The sequence below is a fragment of the Onychostruthus taczanowskii genome, unplaced genomic scaffold (assembly GCF_017590055.1).
Source record: "Onychostruthus taczanowskii isolate IOZ18803 unplaced genomic scaffold, ASM1759005v1 scaffold3, whole genome shotgun sequence".
Taxonomy (NCBI): Eukaryota; Metazoa; Chordata; class Aves; order Passeriformes; family Passeridae; genus Onychostruthus; species Onychostruthus taczanowskii.
Window position 1 is genome coordinate 15281012 of NW_024500349.1, and position 19616 is coordinate 15300627.

The 19616-nt window shown below is 41.0% G+C and overlaps 1 protein-coding gene across 1 annotated transcript in view; it reads left to right on the forward strand.

The window, feature by feature from the left end:
* Nucleotides 1-19616, forward strand: part of ADARB2 (adenosine deaminase RNA specific B2 (inactive)) — a 302575-nt gene that overhangs the window by 94989 nt on the left and 187970 nt on the right. The gene's annotated exons all lie outside the window — the stretch shown is intronic.

A 19616-nucleotide genomic window follows, 5' to 3' on the forward strand; every position in this document is an offset into this window, starting at 1 on the left:
TATCAACTAAGGCATTTAGTTCCTAGTCACACAGCTGACATTTTCCAAGACATTTTTGGTGAAAGTGTCTCTTTCCACAATAGTTTTTGACACAATGGGATCTTGATTACATCTGTGATTACTGGCTGGTGTTGTAATGCAGAGTAGTAATGACCTCACCTCCAAGAAAGGACAAATGAAAAACTATCAGATAAAATAAATTAAAGGTGAAGAAGAGGTCTGAATTTGCTTGGAGAGTCATCATCTTTGGAGGGATATTTTCTTTCTTTTCTTTATTGTCAATCTCTCTTGGTTTTTCCTGTACTACATGTGACTCTCATGTGACTTGGTGCTTTTCCTTTTGAAATTAATAATCAGTCAAATTATGTGACACTTATCCTTAAACCAATACATTTTTTTTCTCTGTTTATAATCAGTAAATATTATTCAAAGCAATTTCTCTTTTCCTTGGCACATCATTTACTGAAAATTATTTTTATATATGCATCTCTGTGCATGAGGAAACAAACATATTTACATATTCTTGAGTTATTTTACCACATAAGTTAGATTGCCATATATGCACAAGAGAAAAGAAAATGGAAGATTAGCTTTGAACTGAGCAAAAGACCAAGAATTGTGTAATAACTGGTTTTTTGGAAATGGGGCTTGTCAGATTCACAGTCATGATAATTACTCTAGTGTTCAGTGTTCTAACTAATATCAGTTTGAAATTGTGACATTCAGGGGGATTGCTTATGTTAATAAACACTATCATCATCTAGTGACCAATTTTTCCATGGTACAGCACTTAAAATTTAAATTCTCCAGATATAGAATAATTCATAAATTTAAAAGAAAAATAATAAAAAGCCTTAAAACTTAATATTTAGCCTGTTCTGCCTGCAGAGATGTCTTGCTGAGTAGCTAATTTGAAACATAGCATATTACAGCATCCAGTCACAGCTTTTTACTTCTGCCACATCTTCCTTGAGGAGGTTTCACAGTGTTTTGCAAACGTAAGGAAAGTTCTCCTCATTACCAGAGGCAGACAAGTGTCAAATCTATGGTACTAATTATGAAATCAATGTTTCATTTACATTTTTAGTCCCATTAGAAAGCAGAGTTGAAAGACACTTTCAGGCATTACACCTGCCTGTTGGTGACACTGACAAATAGAGGTTTTACAGTTGAATCATAACCTCTAAAAATGTTTGCCCATCTTCATTGTTCCTCAGGGAAGAGCTTACGTGAACAAGAGAAATGCTAATACCAGAAGAGAGCAAGGGAATAGAGGCTACATGCAAACTGCTGTCTAATACACTATTAAATAACCTGAAAAGATGGGTGGAAAAAAAATGTTTTCTCATTACAAGTTTTAAGGAGTCCTTTAATAGAGAGAGACAAATTTCTCATTCAGGGTAAGGTGATTTTTCTTGTGCTCTCTGAACCACCTCTTGGGTGCTTTGGTAGATACTTCCCATGTGGAAGGATCCGAACCTCAGAACTTGAAGAAGCTGTCCCTTAATTTAAAAGGCTCTGAGCAAAGGGTCTCCTGCCTCCCTCCAGAGGCACTTGCTGATGTCCTGAGGAGCCCCAGGCTCATTTGAAGCTGTCCTTTTGCAGTGTAAGCGGCACAGGCACTGCCTCGTGCCAGCACGGCGTCCTTAATGGATGCGCCGCAGAAAGAGAGTGACTCCATTAAACCCAAGTACAGCCTTTTAATTCCCTTTGGTCCTGAGCACTCACTTATCGCTATCTCACAGCGTCCTACATCCAAATCAAACCTGCCAGCTGCTCCGAGCTCCAGTTGTATTTAATTTAGTTAGTTAAAGCAGCACCTCGACTTCTCCCTCCCAACCGCAGACAGGTTCTTTTCAAGCTATGCTGAGTGGGCGTTTTCGCTCCTGACATGAAAGGGCAGCCAATTTGTAAGGGGGTAAATTAAATTTAGGACACTTAGTTCATATGAGAGGAAGGAAAATCAGGCAGGGAAGTGAGTCAGGGGTATAACATTTATAATGTGCGTTCAACACGCTTGCAGATACAGTAAAGAAATTAGATGAAAAAGAGGTAAAAATTTTTGAATAAATGGTAATGCTGTGACTCTCCACAACAGGCAATTCTATGTTTACTGCTAAGACTTCATGACTTTTATAATTTTTTTTTTCCCCAGAGAGAAAGAAAAATCAAGTATTCTTCTACCCCTGGAAATCCACCAAAGCCCTAAACCAAAACATATTACCATAAGTGTGAGTGGTCTGAATTCAAATTTTTATGTGCTCAAGAGTTCCTTTATGATTTTGAGCAAGCCAGTGAGCAGTTACCACTTACAGTGCTCTGCTCCTTCATCTGTGAAACAGGACTAGGTCATTTTTCTTTTAGGTCTCCATTGATTGCCATCACTCAGGAACATTCTGAAGCATGGATAGACTATGGATATGTGCAGAACCTATCAAAATTAACTCTGAGGTCTATTTCTTTTTCAGTCTGCCTGCTTGAATCCCCTTAATACCAGTCTCTATAGAGCTGTGACCCTGAAGCAGGAGGTTATAAGGGAGGAATTAACTGTGAGAAAAAATAAGAGTGGATATGTAGATGTTAGAAGATACTGAGTGATTGTTCAGCAGGAGGGCATGCATAGGCATATGCTGCATCCCTTAGGAAAGGCAGCCAAGAGTCCTGCTGAAGTTTTACCATCTAAGATCTGTTCCCTAGAGAATGACACATTTGCAGAGTAGATGAGTGCAGCTTCTACTTATGCAGTAGAGCAAGCCTGTCTTGGCTCACAAACTTTCTGCATGATGGAGAGACCACTGTTGTGGAGGCTTTTGCATCACTAAGCTTCCTGGAAGCCCTGAAGTGAACTCCAGTAATTCAGATTCACATGTACATTCTTCATATAGGTGTTCCTCACAAACAGGAAATGTGTTTCCCTTTGTCAATTCAGACTGAATACTTGGGTTTTATCTTTTTGAAGACAAGTTCTTTCATATAATTTCTCCTATCCCATGCCTTCCTGCCTTGGAGCACTGGCAGCCTGTAAAAGCAGAAAGGCAAGGGATTCATCCTGGACAACTTCTTGTCCTGTTAGCTGTGGATGACAATAAGGTAAAAATAACTCTTCCAAAAGGGAAAAGCAGATGGGCTGCTTAATTTTTTTCCTAAAGGAGGCAAAGGTGATCCTGAGATTCGCTCAGCTGGTCAGAGCATGGTGCAAGTTATACCAAGCTTGTGGGTTTGAACCCTGTATGAGCCATTCACTTAAAAGCTGGACTCGATGATCCTTGTGGATCCAACTGTGAATATTTTGTGGACAGAAGGTGTCTTGGCAGAGCTCTGCTGACAAATCCTTAGGCACCACTGTTGGACTATGAGTAACCAGGTCCTCTTGCGTGCAGAGTCATCCATACAACCTTAGGCAACGATTCTTGCCTAAAACCTTACTGACTCTGCAAACTAACTTGAATGGCAAACAGGTTTTGTAACTTTTGCTTAGGTCTGTTCTCTTTATTCCTGTGGCTGTGTCCTGAATTTAACTGATTAGGTTAGAGCTTCCCCATAGGACTTTGGGATAAACAGCTTTGTATTACTTAAAGTTCATGGAATTCAATCTGGTGGTTTGATATACGAGGTCAGGAAATATTAAAAAGATTATGCACACAAATACAGTGTTTGATGCAGATTGTTCTTTTCTCTGCGATTGATTTGCCATGGTGTCTTGTAATTTATTCATGCAAGGGAGCTATGATGGATGATGTAAATTATTTTGCTTTTCCCTTTTGACTTAAATAATAACTGCCAATATCATTGTGGAGTATGGAAATATGGGGAGAAGGCATGGAAAAGTGTTGAAAGTTACTTTTTTTTCTTTAAGGTTATACCAATTATAAACATCAGTTCATTATTCAGAAATAACGTGCTTCTAAAATTGAGTGAAAATGTCACAGTTTAAGAACATCTCCTAAATGCTGAGATGAGGTGCTGTCAGACATATTGAAATAAAAATGATCAAATGGAGATACCTTTGTTGGGTTTATTTTGAGCCAGTGGTCCTTTTTTCAATCTTAAGTCATTGAAACAGATACAAAATTAATAAGTTCTGAAGATGAAAAACCAGGTTCTGTCATATAAGTACACATTTTGTAAAGCTGCTTCTCATCCATGTCTCTAGGGATGGAAGCCTAGAAATATCATTAGGAATTGGAAAATGGAATATAAGGCAGCTGGACACAACTGAGCTGGATCTTGCAGAGCTGCTCCCAGTCCCAGTACAAATCACTTCATCTTTGTGAGCCTCATCACTGTTATCTTGATTTTAAAGAATTGATTTCTAGCAGAGTCCTGTTTGATGTGTAAACTGTCCATAAAGTTTACCAGAAAGATTGCAGGAGTGTCCACTCGGGCAGGAGTCTCTCACCCAGACCCTGTCATCCAGGTCAGGGATGACCAGGCACTGCCTTTACAGCCTGAAGTGGCACAAAGGAAGCAGAAGGACCTGAAGTGACTCAAGTGACCTCAGTAAAGAGCAGCAAATCTGAATCCTCATCCCCTGATGCAGTATCCTGTGCTGCAGGCAGAAACCACACTGCTGGATTTCTTTCTTCATTGTACCATGGAATTTGAACCTTCCCAAAGCTCATCGTCCTTTTGCTGCTTTAAACACTGTTTTATGGAAGATACCTACTTAAAAGCCACACACCTAATTTCAAGTTTTAATGTTAAGATTTACTTCATGAGACATGAGTCCTGCAAGGTCATTAAATTCTCACCCTTAAGGCTCACTGGATTCCACACTGCAGGCAGTGCTCTGTGCAGCATGATGTAGTGGCTCTGTTCCTCTTCATGCAGAGTCACAAGGTTTGGATGATTAGATCAAGGTCGCAGTGATTAGATGCTCGTGGTGAATGTGCCTTCCCAGAGCCCATTCCCATGTCTCTGTTTTCTACTGTGACTGCCAGGTACCACTGAGGGAGGAAGGACCTTTAACAGCATCATGCTTTTCTTGTTGTGGCCCCAAGATGAAAGGGGCTGGTGCTGGGTCACTGCAGGAAATAACTTTCTCTGTTGGGACATTGTGTTTGAAGCGAGGGCTTTAGACAGACCAAGAGGGTGGAATTCAAATGGGCTCTTTTTCCTGGAGGAGGCAATGCTTCAAGTGCACAAAAGGCAGCAGTGTATCTGTATCAGAAGCAGCTGTCTGCCAGCAGTACAAAAGGTATTGTCCCTGCTGTTTCCCATGGAACAAAAGCACACGTATGGGAATCACAAGATGTTATTAAAAAAAAAAGAAAAAAAAAAAAGAAAAGGAGGAGGTAGCTAATTGGAAGTGGTAAAACCCTTCATATGCTTTCTCTTCCTGTAAAATCTAAATTCATTGCCTCAGACACAGAAAGTGCTCCTTCGGCCAAGTCAATGATCATAAGATCAAATTCAAGTATGAAAAATAAAAAATCATTTGTTTGATGTCTGATTCTGCTGTGCAGTGGAAACAGGTGACTTTCAAATAAAAATCCACCAAAAACATGTGAGCTAACAATGCATTAGAAAGTGTGAAACCACGTATTATTTGGATAAACCTGTTCTTACACTGCTTTTGCAGATAACGTGCACGTGCTTTTACAGTAATAAGCATATCCCATGGATTTCTGTATTACCTGCAAAGCACTCAGGCTGATTAGGACCAAGTTTAATTTGGTCCTAATCAGCTCCAGGCAAGTGGACCGCGAAATTAGCTTGACACATTAATTTTTTGTTTTATAGTAGGGAGACCTGCCCAATTTGCCTGACTATGCTAGACCAATTTTATGTCTCCCTATATACACATGAATCTGTATATGTATTTTATATATATATAAAGCATTTCATTTGTCTTAAACACAGGCACCATGATGTAAGATGTCCCATTTTTTCTTTGGGCCACAGGAAATTCCTCCTGGGCCTCACATTTGAAGCATCACACTTTCTTTTAGTTCCAGTCTGCTGATGGTGCTAATGTCTAGTGACAGTTACTCAGTACTAATGATCACCTTTGGGGATTTTCAGAGTGCTTGCCTTTTGCTGGTCACTGGTGAAATATAATCAATAAATCTGCCAGCCAGGCTTTTCCTCTTGCCTTTCCTATTTGAATTAAATGAACATCTCAGTAACAGACTCATGATGGAGACCCTTTGCTATCCAGAGCCATTCCATGTGCAAGTAATGCTGGTTTAACTGGTCTATGAAATGTACCTTAATATTATAAAAACAGACAAGTAATGATCATACTAAGATTGTTCTTAGGTATAATTCTTGCTTGGAAAAAAGGACGACAGTTAAAAATTGTTTAAAGATTTGTTCTACTTTGTTCTTACTTCTTTTGTGATGAGCTGTTCCTATCAGCTATTCTCTTTCTAACTCACATCTGTATTGGCATGAAGGACTACTCCTTATTTTTCTTCTCTGACAAGTTGTTCCAGACATTTTTCTTTTCATTTTATGTGGTGCATTACTTATTTACTATATTTTACATTTAGTAACTGCCTTTAAACTATTTTTGCATTGTTTTTCACCACAAAAAAGCTGCCCATGTTTTCTCTATAGGGAACAGAGGATGTCATTATGTAATTTATTATCAATTAAGGGTTAATAATATTTCATCTGGAAAAGTACATTGTTTATTTTAAACCACCTTCTTTAGTACAGTGACTTTATTTTCTGCTTATGATTGTAAGAGTAATTTCTCTTGTCTTTCCATCTAATATAGCATTCAAATATATGCTAAATATTTAACATGGAGTTGAGAGTACTGGGCCTTTGACCAGAAGTAGAGCAAGATCCTGCAAAGCACCATGATGAAATTACACGGAGGATTAAAATTTTCTTCAAATTGTAATGCTAGACAGACAACTTCTGGAGGACAGAGGTCTGTCTTCATGTGCTAAGAAGCAGTATAACTGCAGAGATGCTCAAACCATTGATTTGTCTACATTCTGCTTTGCTTCACCAGTGGAAAAGCACAAAGTTTATGCCCTTCTGTAGCTCATTGAGCTTTTATGAGGGCTGACAATTTAAAAGCTGAAATCTGTAACTAAATTGTTACAATAATTACAGTCTAAATGTGGTCAAAAATAGCTACACCTAGGGAAGTTGTGAATTATGAAAAAATGTGTCCTCTCATGGCAGTGGCCAGCTTATCTTGGCTGATTGCCTGCTACTTTCTGGGTAATATTGTGAGCACCCAAAAGACAATTGGCTCAAGCACTTGCTCTTCCTGTCAGTAACTTATCCCATGCAAGCCCTTGGGAGGATTTTTGTCTGAGAGCAGCAGCAGGGGAGTGGGGGAGTGGCTGCCCTGGCTGAGCATCCCCTGCTGCCCACAGGTCTGAGGGTCTGCTCTGGGGCAGGACCCCTGTCTGTGGCCAGCACTCCTCTGCTTTGGCTGCTCAGCGTGGGCTGCCACGTCACTCCTGCTTCAGCAGCCTCATCCCTTACATTCCCAGAGATTGCTATAAATGTATTAGGACTTTCAGTAAGTCTCAGTTACATCATATAAATGATTCACACTCTGCTTTAGTCCTGGTAGGATGAGGGTCAGGTTGGTTTTTTTTTGCCAATTAAGAAAAGTAAATGCTGTCAACTTGCAGATAACTGCAGTTTCCTGAAGTTTGTGAGTTGTGATCAACAGGGAAAGGAAATGAAGCACAATGGAGATGAAAGAAGGTGAGCTTGTGCTGTTTTATGGTGCTCCAACCTGGTGGTGCCCCAATTCATACAAAGATTAATTAAATAATCTTGAAGGTTTAATCCTACTTTGGCTTCATTTTCTTATAAAAGCAACTACTTTACTTCTGCCAGTTCTAGATTCCACATATTTTTGAACAAGTTAATAAGATGCATTTTTCTTAAGCCAAAGGTAACCAAATACTGAACCTGAAAATGGTGTACATGTAATGAAGCATTTCAGAAGCTGAATTTGGGAATAGGCTATGAACATATGCACATATGAAATGTGCAACACCTACGTTTGTGTTCTGTATCACTCCTCATATATGAGTTCTGTCATACGCATGTGAATAAGTAGCATATGGCTTTCAAAAAATACTCCTGTGGATGCTCTTAAAATACATCTCACAAGAAGTTATACCCCTCCCCTATGGAAAACTTCTATAGTTTTTCTTCCCAAGTGCACTCATGTTTTAAGCTTTTTTCATCAGCGTGTTTGCTGTCCAAACAGGTGAGCATGGGGAGGGTACTCAGCCCCCAAAAGAGCTGGTACAGAAACCCACATGAATCCAAGTGCTGCAGTTTACAGTGGGGAGGAGCTACAGTATCCACCAGGTCAACAGGATCATGCAGGGATCAAACAAGATCAGTGGGGTTACATATTCTCAGTATCTCCTTCTTCTCCTCTGTATATAACATGGAGGAATTTTCCTACTCCATAACATTAGCAGAAAAAAAAAGATGAGATTTCAAAAGCCCAATGAGAAAAACATTGCTGAGGTTATTCTCATTGATTCACCCTTTTGTGAAAATTTTAAGCAGTGATAGCATCACTCTGAGATGACAAAACCTGGCCAACCCTGCCTGCTCCTTTCTGCTCCCACCACAGCCTTCACCCTGGATTGGCCACGCCTGTCGTCTGGCAGAGCAGCTGTCCTGTAATCTGAATCATTAACGTGGTCCAGGTTAGAAACACACCTCCAGGGAAGGAGAGAGGTTGTGTTTAACTGAGTGTGATTAGAGCAGACTCTGCTGTGGGAGCAGCAGCATGAGGTAGGGACAGGGAGCCCTGCATCAGGGAGAGGTGAGCATGGAGAGCATCCATGGGAAGGGCATCAGCTGCGCTCTTCCCTGGCACTCTCACCCTTTGAAAAGTTCCTGAAACAAACTGTAAGCACCAAGCGATTTCTGCTCTGACATGAAGTGTTTCTGTTTAACAATTCCAGTAAATTACATGAACAGCAAGACTTCCAACCAGACCAAAATCCTTTGAGCAACGCAGCACTGCTGTGTGTCAGGGAGGAGCTTTGGGAGGGACAAGGCAGTGCTGCTCCCCCACCAGCATCCCCTCTGCAGCAGGCACACCAGCTCCAAAGGAAACGTGCCAGGCTCAGCTCCAGGTGGACATGTCCTCAGGAAGGGAGATGGGATTGGGATGAGGAATAACTGCAGGAGGCTGGGCTGCTGTGTGTGACAGGCAGGGCTGCTAAGGCTGCTGTCCTCTGGGTTGTCATGTTTGGGTTTTGTTAAAGCACAGAGTTGTGTTGCCAGCACTTCCACCTGGGCAGAATGAGAGCAAACTCAGCTGCCCACATTAGTAAGCAGCATGTCCCATAGAAAATACTGACAGGATCAGGCCCAGGGACTAAATAATTCTCATTAAAAGGTTTTCATTTTTTATCACTTCCATTCCACCCTGCCAGCCCAGTTTGATAACTAACACCATTGACTTCAGCTGGGCAAAGATTACATGAATACAGTGACTGATGGATTAGGCCATGACATGTGAGACATATTTTCTATTTCCAGAACACTTTGCTTTGGTCTTTTTATAGATGACAATTATAGCATTTGTGCAGGCTGATAACACTACAGTGCTGCAAATACTAAATTAAATATTTGCTCTGGGTTTTCTCCCCATTTTCAGTAATTGTATGCATGCCAACATATTTTGAATGCAGTCCAGCATTTTTTTTTTGCACTGTATAACTTGCAGATATGTAGCAATTATAAGTCATTAAAATGAAACTATTTATGAAATGCAGATGCCAATTTATAACATAAATCAGTGCTTCAGTTATATGACTGAATTGACATTTATTATGTAATGAATAATTAGAACAGGCATTCCTTCAAGCCATCCACCATTATGCAGGGCTACATTATGTCCCTAAAGGGTTACTGTAGGTTTAGATACTGCAAAGGTGCCTACCTTGGGGAACCCCTGGGAGGCTGGGAATTTCAGGTGGGCTTTCCTGTATGGAAAATCCTTTCTGCAGAAAAAGAAATCTGGCCATGGGTGCAAGAAATGTTTGAAGCAAGCTGGAACATTTTTTTGTAGAAGGACATACAGGTCCTGTCCCCAAGGACATACAGGTGCTGACTGCTGTGGTTGTCTGTTTAGGGGCAGGACATGGCTTGGGACATGGCATAGCACATATGCATAAGAAAATAATTTTCTATGAGGTGTTGCTGTTTTAACATGAGTGTTGACTATTTCTATATCAACATGTCGAGGATATTTCCATATGCTCTACAATACATTCACAGTTCTGCATCCTGAGGCCATGTGCCCAGATCTTAAAGGATAGATAAAGAAGCTAAGAATTATTTGTTCTGTTTTGAGAGAGTATTCTGTATAGGACCTGGCTTCATATAAACATGCCTGTGTTGTTAATAGAAAAGGCAGTTTCACTATAATCTGACAGCCACAGAGAGAAAAACCTGTTACCTGCCCATCCTGGCAGGGCTAATAACACCAATCTTCATAGCATTTTATAAACTGAGCTGAGGGATAAGGAGGGAAATTAACACACTTAGGAAAGGAAAATCATTGCTGCAAGTTATTAACATATAAATCAGCTTTCACTAATGTGTTCTGCCAGGACTTTAATCTAGAACCACCTCATTCCCATTGTCTGACCACATCTCTGTGGGCCCAAAGTGACATGCACAAAAGGAAGGTTACTAAATCCAGCTTCCTTTTTCTCTCTTTTTTTTTTTTTTTTGGTATATAGTTTTTTTCATAGAGAAACGCATCCCAGCCTGGAAGTGAAGGCATGTATCAACTTTTTTTGTGCATCAAATAAGCATCTAACTTTTTCTATGTCATAAAATAAAACCAAAAGAAACTAAACCACAAAAACATGCTGTTAAAGTAAGAGTGTTTGGATGAAAGCAAGGGGTTTCAGAGTTAAGTGCCTCATGTCCTTTAACTCAACCCCATTGTGTCTAGAGAGATTGCATTTTGCAGCACTTCACTGTGTGATCATTTCCATCTCTGCAATCCCAAACACAATGGGCTGAATTAAGACTGCAGGAGAACTATTAACTACTTGTTGCTGTGGGTGCTGTCAGACAATCTGGCTGGGTAATAAGTTGCTAAAAAAAGAGATTCAAACTGCTGAGAAAAGTCAGAGCTTGGTAGTCCCCAGGGGTTCCTGTGTGCTGCTTAAGACCAAAAAATTAATATGAACAACTGACAAAATACTACAGCATTGCCCTATTTCTACTCTTTTTTTTTCCCTTGAATTGCATCTCTCATATTGCCATCCCTCAAGCAACAGAAGTGTGAAGTGAATATTTTATACATAGCCTTATACACAAAAAATTACATACATAATACATTATGGATCCTTTTACTTCCATACATAATATCCCACGTGGTAATTTCTTTTCCTGAAAAGGACTTGTGAGAAAATGGCAAGTCTATTCTGGGTTGTGACTGTAGGCAGCATGTTACTAAACCTCTTGCCATCACAAATTGAATGTAAAAGAAGCTGTGCACCGGTTCCCCATAATAAAGTGCATTGTTGGTTCTGGGGTTTTTAAATAACTCTCACGTGTAGTTTGTTATTTCTGGAGTTGTTGACAGCAGTTGCAAGGGCTGCAGAAGCTCCATGATCAATTCTGGGTTGCTGGCATAAGGCAACCACTGTTGGATGTGGTTCATCAGAGATCACAGTGGCCCTATTGCTCACCAAACTGGGCGCTTTTTGGTACTGCTAACCAAAATTGGGTGCTTTTTGGTACTGCTAACCAAAACTGGGTGCTTCTGCTTCCAGTCTGCAACACATGCCAGAACATTTGCCTGACTAGATATTCCTATGGGCTCCAAAGGGGCTGAGAATGACCCTGACGTCTCTGAAGACCTCAGTCAAGAGATTTCTTTTCCACAATGATGGACATCATGAAATTGTAGGTGTGGGGATGCATGGTGGATGTGAAAGCGGCCATGTGAACTCCAAGATGTGGAGAACAAATCAAGGCTACACGTAGCCCAGAGAAGATACCCTGTAGGCTGGTTTTTACTGAAAACTTAGCACAAAACCTTCATGCAGCTGTTCCCAAAGTCTGGATCCTCAACGTGTTTTTAAAACCTGAAGCAATGGCTTGAATTTCAGCATGTACCGCTCACCCAGAAGTCTTACCACAGACTCAGAAAATCAGACTGCAGGTTTGATGTCAAATTTATCATTATTTTTTATCATGAGTTTCCTCTAGCCTTGAGACTCATTTGTGTGACTTTGGATACTGAAGGCATAGGGAGATTAAGTGACTTTGTCAGTGACTTTCATTACTCAGGTGGGTCTTTCATTGCTTTCATTACTGTGGTAGGTCTAGGAATTAGACTTTGATGTTGGGCATTCAGAGGAGTAGTTCTGTTCCCTAATAACTGAGTGGTAATACACTGCATTCTTATTTGGAAGAATCACATTTGATTTTCTTTTCTTTCATCTCCAGAGAAAGGAGTGCTCTGGAGTCTGAGCAGGCAGCCTCTGAAAGTACATGAGCCACTATTTCTGTCAATTAACAGAGGAATGGAAAACGTCCACTCTGACATACACATTTAAAGCAAGGGGTGAAATAGTAGGGAATATTGCAAGCTAATTATTCCCATGTGAACTATTTTTCCCAATGACTTTTTCTTGTGGTTCTATTACAGGTTGAATTCAACTGCTCTTTAAGCACGTGCCCTATAAAAAGGGCATAATGGCTGAGCTGAGAATAAACATAAAAAATTTGAATAATTTTAAAATAAGCAGTCAGCCATCATTAATTCACTTGGTACTCATTACAGTAATATTAACAATGACTTATGCATTAGGTATTAATATAGTCTTCAAATGAAAAAGCTGGCTTTTTCCTAATTTTATTTCAAGAAAAATAATTGATACTTCAAACTTGACCTGTCCTTCCTAGTTTACTAATCTTTTAAAAGAAAATAAATCATATGTTAGGTGAGCAGTGAGCTAGGAAGATTTTTAGTCTCCAGCTTACATCCCCAAATGTAAACCAGGGTAAAAGCAATGAGAACACTTTTATTCAATGTAAAGTCTTTGGGGAATAAACATGTTTAATAATGAGTACTATCATCTGTATATTGCTGAAGTTCTTAATTGGCCTCCAATTAAGCCTGAGGTTTCTGAGAATGCTTTAATAGATCTCACTTTCAGGCATAATAAACTATTAAAGCCAAAAGCAAAACCAGAATTCTGCTTCTGGACATGATATAAAATCAATTGGAAATTGCTCGAAAGGGAATGGGCTGCATAGTCTTCACTCTTTGTCTGGTCTGACTAGCCCTCCAGGAAGTCTCTGTGGTTTTATAAAATAGGTTTATATACTCATTAGTGTTTAATAGACTGTATTTTTCAGCAATGGTTTTATTTTACTGTTGAGATCAGTAATATAACTCCTTAAAATCCAGCCACGCATAAGTAAAAACTGCTGTTGCAAAAAGGCTCATTGGACTGAAAGAACAGCTATTCCTCTTGGAAGAGGAGAATATGAAATAGTTGGGGCATCATCTTGCACCTTTTGACCTGAAAAAAGTATCCTCATTTTTGGCCCAGGTTTCATGTTTCATATGACTTGAGGTGGGAATCCACTGAAGGGTGTGACTGGGGCACTTGCCATCACTAAGCTGCCCTGCCCCGGTTTGGGTGCACATGTGCTGTCAGTCTGTTCCTCCCTCTCCCTGGCAGGACTTTTAGGGATTTTGACAGCATGCACCCCACAGATGTGTCCCCTTCACCCTGCTGTGCAAGCCCCATGCTGGGCAGCAAGTGCCACCAGTGTCCTGGCACCCACCACCCTGCAGAGAGGGAGGACGCTGGGCTGGTCCCCCCTTCCTGCCCTAGAAAGATGTGCCTTGGCATGGCTGCCAGTCCCCTGTACAGGTTATTTTTTTCCCCTTTTTTTCCTTATATTTTTTTCACATGCACATTCTTCAGGCATTGCCCTAGTGCATAACCATTCTCCATGTTTGCACTCTGGGTGCTCAGTGTCAGACATGAGCCAGGATAAAAAATAACTTGTTTTTCCCACTGTTCTTAAAAGTAATGGCGGGAGGGGTGGCACTTGGGGGAAGGGGAGGAACAGGACAAGAAAACACAGAGCTTTATTTGGTCCCTAAACAACAACAAGAAAAAATCAAAAGGAGTAGCTGCCACTGCTCAGATTAAATCCCAACTGTCTGTTAAACCTCTAATTATCAGCTTGCCTTGTGGGTAAAATGGTACCATTCAATTATTGTTTTTTGTTCACTTGTCAGCTGAAAAAAACATATTATCACTGCTTTTCAAACTGGCAAAAAGAGCAGAAATTCTGCAAATTGCTTTCTAAACATAGTTACTTTAAACCTAATACCTCTCTGCAGCATGTCAGCAATTGTATAATGTGATGTTGCATGCAAATTGTATTTAATGTCGGTATTCCAACTATTTGTTTTACATTATGTAATTTTGGTGAAATTATTTCCTTTGTTGCCACGTTATGTGTGGCATGTTAGACTTAGCATGTTAAAAATAGATACATACATACAGACTAGCCTGCACACATTTTATCAAGCTGCTGTAAAAATAAGCAAAAATTGTCAGATGATAATTCTCTGCAACCATGGTGAGAAATAAAACCACTTTTTCAAGAATAATCTCAGGACTGATTGCATTTGACAGTTGTTCTATGTATTTATTTACTTGCTTAGTTAATCTTGGAGGGTGCAAGTGTCTAGGGTATCCTTGATCAATTTATTTCTCCTTTGCTTGTGTGTGGTGCTGGCAGCCACTGAACACGCCCTCCCAGGCACTGCAGGAAACACGAGGGATCTCTTATACAGCTGGAATGACTGAAGCACTGCTACTCCTATGATCAAACACATGACACATTTACATCCAAGTTGGCTGGCAGATTTTGGATGTTTCAGTTCCTCAGCTTTCCATTTTTCCATTCACATCATGTGAAATCTATTTCACTGAAGCAGAGGCAGCTCAGGAAATATTTCTGAAGGAGGGTGTTAAAACCTCCCCTTCCCCTCCCTGGCTTTTCCCTCCATACAGCCCTGTGAGTAATCTCTGCCATAAACTGGGATCTGTAACACCATCATTGGTGGCAAATAAATACCAATTTTTGCTGAGCTCCTAACCTGAGAGCAATTCATCTTCCCAAGGTGAGCTGAGAGCTGGTTCTAGTTTAGGCTATTTGTGTCATATATTGCTTCTGCCATTCCATAGGACCCTGCAGGCAAGGATTCCTGGGAATTGCTTTCTCTGACCAAAATGGAGACTTTCAAAATATAATGGCATTTCTTAAGGTAGAGTCTGGACATTGCAAAAGGTAAGCAGCATCTTCCTGCTCCCAGTGGAAAACTTCCATGGGTTAATTTGCAAAAATAAAGCTACAACTATCTCACACTGCTTAAGGCAGGACTTACTCTCCCTTTCTGATGTTAGAAACTGTAATTTATTTTGAGATTAATCCAGCATTCTCCTGCAATACTGCTTTTAAAAGCTACCAACAAACTGTTCAGTTAAAGGACATATTCTATTATTCATCTTTTTTTATGGGAAGAAATACTTCACTGAATAAAATCTCAGTGCTTGACTTGCCAAAAAGAACTTACTTGCCTTAGGCAAGTGGTTAAGAGAATATTTCAAGGTTGGTTTAACCCCCAGGTGGGCTTTCTTTCAGCTCTCACAATGCTGCCACCAGATGTATTTTTCCCGGACAAAGCGCAGCAAGGCAGGAGTACACACGGAGTTTCCCCAAAGTTTCCTCCTCTGATCGTTTCCTGTCCTCACTCCAAGACAAATGATGTCTCCACTTCCATTGACTGAGAAGGGGTCAGAGGCACTGAGCTCCAGCGAGGCCAGGCAGGCAGGGCTGGGCAGTCACACCTCATTAGTAGGCATGCAGGTAGCAGAGCTTTAGATTTGTTTCAGGCCCTTTACAAAGGTGCCTTGACAGTTTGAGTTATGCTGACAGCCTCCCCTCAAAGGGAAAGAGAGTGTCAGGCAAGAGAGATGAAACATGTTTCACTGTCACCCTTCACACAGCCTAAATGGATGGCCCAGCATCTCGCCATCAGCGACGTTCCCATCTGGGGAAAAAATGGAAGAGTTGAGTTTGATGTTATAAATCACCATAATTTGTTACAATTTCCAAAGACAAATATGACAGGGTGGAATTACTTTGCAGTGCTGAGACAGTCATTTGCAGAACCCATAAACTGCCAGTATAAATCTGAGGACGAGATCTATTTAATCTGAAGAAGCAGATATCATCTCAGCATATACTGTGTTTACCAAGAACTTAGCTGCAATGATACCATGCTATTGCAGGTTGCTCATTTTATTTTAACCTTTAAAACAAAAAGCTATTTTATAAAAACCCTAATGAAGTAGAAAGATTTTTATTTTGTACTTCCTCTATCAAAAAGCAGAAATACTTATTATGTCCTCAAAAAAATTTTAAAAAGTATGCCATGCTCATTGTTGACAACAAAGATTTTGTGGGGTTTCAAGTGGGATTCCAGAGAGAGACAATGCATTTCTACATGTTCATAACTCTTCACAGTTGCTCCTGTTTAGCAGCTCTTAAATTAACAAAGCCCCCAGTGCAGTGTTCCTTTTGGAAGTGTCCAGATCACAAGCATTACTTCCAAAAGCTGCATCTTGGAACATTTTTTTCTCCCTTCATTGGTGATGGCATAGGCTGAAAAGACATTTTGAAGACAAACTGCTGGAAAAAAACAGAGCTGAAGTTGTTGCCTTGTGATATTTACGTGGTCACAGTCTAGGTCATTGATTTTGTCTCCTCTATAACAAACACCATTTGAGGTGACACATGGAAAGGAATGTGAGTGTTCAAAGTGTAGAAGCTGAAGACAAATTTGCTAATCATTGCCTTTTGGGGGTGAGTTGCTTAACCTGCCTGTACCATGATTTACCCACACGTAAGACGAGGACATTGCCAGCCTTCTTCACTCTCCCTGTAAAATTATTTCAGTGGTCCATGAGTAAAATGGTCTTCAAAGAAAAGTGCAAAGTCCTTTTTAACAATATACATTTTATTAGCAATATTTTTATTTCCCAGGGGAAAGAATGATGGCATAACATGAATGTTTCTTTTTTAATGTCAGAAAAAGAGATACATAGGTCTAAATGCTGATTTGGCACTTACACAGATAACCCTCCCCAAAGGCCTGGCTTTTTTCTTCCATAAATCCCAGTGTTTTTATATCAGTGAGTAGCTGATGATATGTTCACCCATTCCACATTCGGGTGTTATCAGGAGAGAGATGAAACACATTTTGGTGTTGCAGTTGCTACTGAATAAATCAAACCTTGGTGATGCAGTGTGATGGTATGAAAATCTCACAGCCTGCAAAGTCAGTCATTCATATGTGAGGAAACTGGATCACTCTCCTTAAAACACGCTCTTAGCCGGAGCTCTCAATATGTCAGCTCGCTGTTCTGAAGGAACTGGCAGGTGTTTTGAGCTTGTCAAAATGAGAATAACTTTAGAATGGTTTAAGAAGAAAGGTTTTTCTGCTGCCTTTCCCTATTCCTGCTGTATTTTGGATGGGGTTAAGCTTTTTTCAACCCTTCACGATGTCATAAGATCTAACACTGCATTCTACCTGCAGTGACTGCCTTCACGAGTTGCACCTTAGTTGCTAATTTTGCTAATTTCCTGAGCTCTGCACTTGTCAGTGCCTCTAATACATAGCCATGATAATGGGAGTTTTATTTTCATGTTTGTGTTACCATTGCATTTCCCTTTTGTTTCTTAAAAGAGGAGCTCATATGAGTGGCTGCTACCCATGAAAAGTGAGGTATGTTTCTAAAAGGTTTGTGTGTCAGGGATGCACCAATGGGCATGTCTTTGCCAATGCTTGGGGGCTTGCAATGGGTTTGTTATCCTGCTTTAGACAGAAGGAAAATCACTTGAGCAAAAGGGAAGAGTATCCTTTTTCCTGCTGAAATGATGTATAAATAGCATGGGAAAGTTCCTTCAGTCTGACTGCCCAGGTAGCTTCTGCTCTGCTTCCAAAAGTGCTCTCAGATGTTTTTCACACCTTTTATAAAGACTCTGTTTAGACAAAAAGGAAGTTAAAAAGCACTGTACAGAAATAAACACCTGAGTTCCATCACGAGGCAGAGTTTAAGACAGGAGAGGTTCAGGACTGCTTCCTGTAGTTATTCAGTGTAGAAGGAAACAAGTCATTCAGCATCTCACTGGTCAGCACCAATTTACTACTTCAATGAGTAGAACTGTTGGGGGTTGGGTTTTTTCTTTTCTTTTCTTTTCTTGTTACTTGTGGAATTTTTTCCTGTTGAGTTGCTAAGAAGCACTGATGACTGGGTGCCTGAGACAGTGGGGAGGAGGAACTCCTCTGGTTTTTAGGAGTTTTCTCTGGTGGGGGGGACAGAGATACCAATACTGCGAGAACAGAGGCAGGTGCAAGATGAGGGCTGGGGAATTGGGGAGGACAGCCAGGCTGTCCCTTACTGCAGGGAGAATTCACCAGCACCACTGGAGCTCGCCCTGAGGGACCAATCCCCATCTGCTCGTGTGCCCCAGGAATCCCAAACCTCGTGTGTCCTGGGAATCCTGAACCTCCTGTGCCCTGGGAATCCCAAACCTCGTATGCCCCAGGAATCCTGAACCTCGTGTGCCCCAGGAATCCCAAACCTCGCCTCTCCCATCCCTTGTCAGAGCCAGGCTGCCACTGTCCTGCCCCCACTATTTCCTTGGGACTGCTCTGGGTTTCCCCACGCTGTAGCCAGCACCATCCCAGAGTTCCAGCTGCCACCACAGAACTTCTGATACATCTCATCCACTCCCCCGGGATTTTTGCCCATTCCTGCTGGCTGTGGCAGTAACTGCACCAAAGGGGAAATTGCCAGTGGCCAAAAAGGCTTTTACTGGGTCCTGGTTCTATTAATGCCATAGTTGTTGTTTTGTTTGCCTTGTTATACATACTAGTAAAGAACTGTTATTCCTATCCTCATATCTTTGCCTGAGAGCCCCTTAATTTCAAAATTATAATAATTCAGAGGGAGAGGGTTAACATTCTCCATTCCAGGGGTGTCTCCTGCCTTCCTTAGTAGCCACCTGTCTTTCAAACCAAGACAAACTGGAGGGAAAATTAAGGAGGCACTCACACACACAAAACATACTGTGAGCACAGAAACATCTGCTCAACTAAACACCAAGGAACCAGGAGGACAGAAGACACATCTGGTTTACTACAGGCTGGTCTAGACTGCCTGAGTGATGGTAAATAAGCATCTAACCCCCAGTGCAGTGGTGAGGGGGGAGAGGAGCAGTGAAGGTCTGTAAGTGCCCCCAGCACCCGCAGACTCTGCTAGCAGGGGGACACACAGGTGAGGGCTGGTGAAGAGCAGCCAGGGTTTGCATGGCAGATCAGTTCCTTTCAGGAAAAAAAAATTATTTTAGCAGAGGAGATGGTAGGCTGGAGCCTGGCTGTGCCTGGGCCAGGGGATGTGAGCAGGGTGGGATGGAGATTTGCAGTTCTCCTGGTGCGAGCTAGGAGTGAGAGAGACTCAAAGAGGAATGGAAACGTTAAGTGTGTTTGTCTAAATTTCCTCACTGTTTTGCCTCTGCACTGACCTTCAAGTCTGACC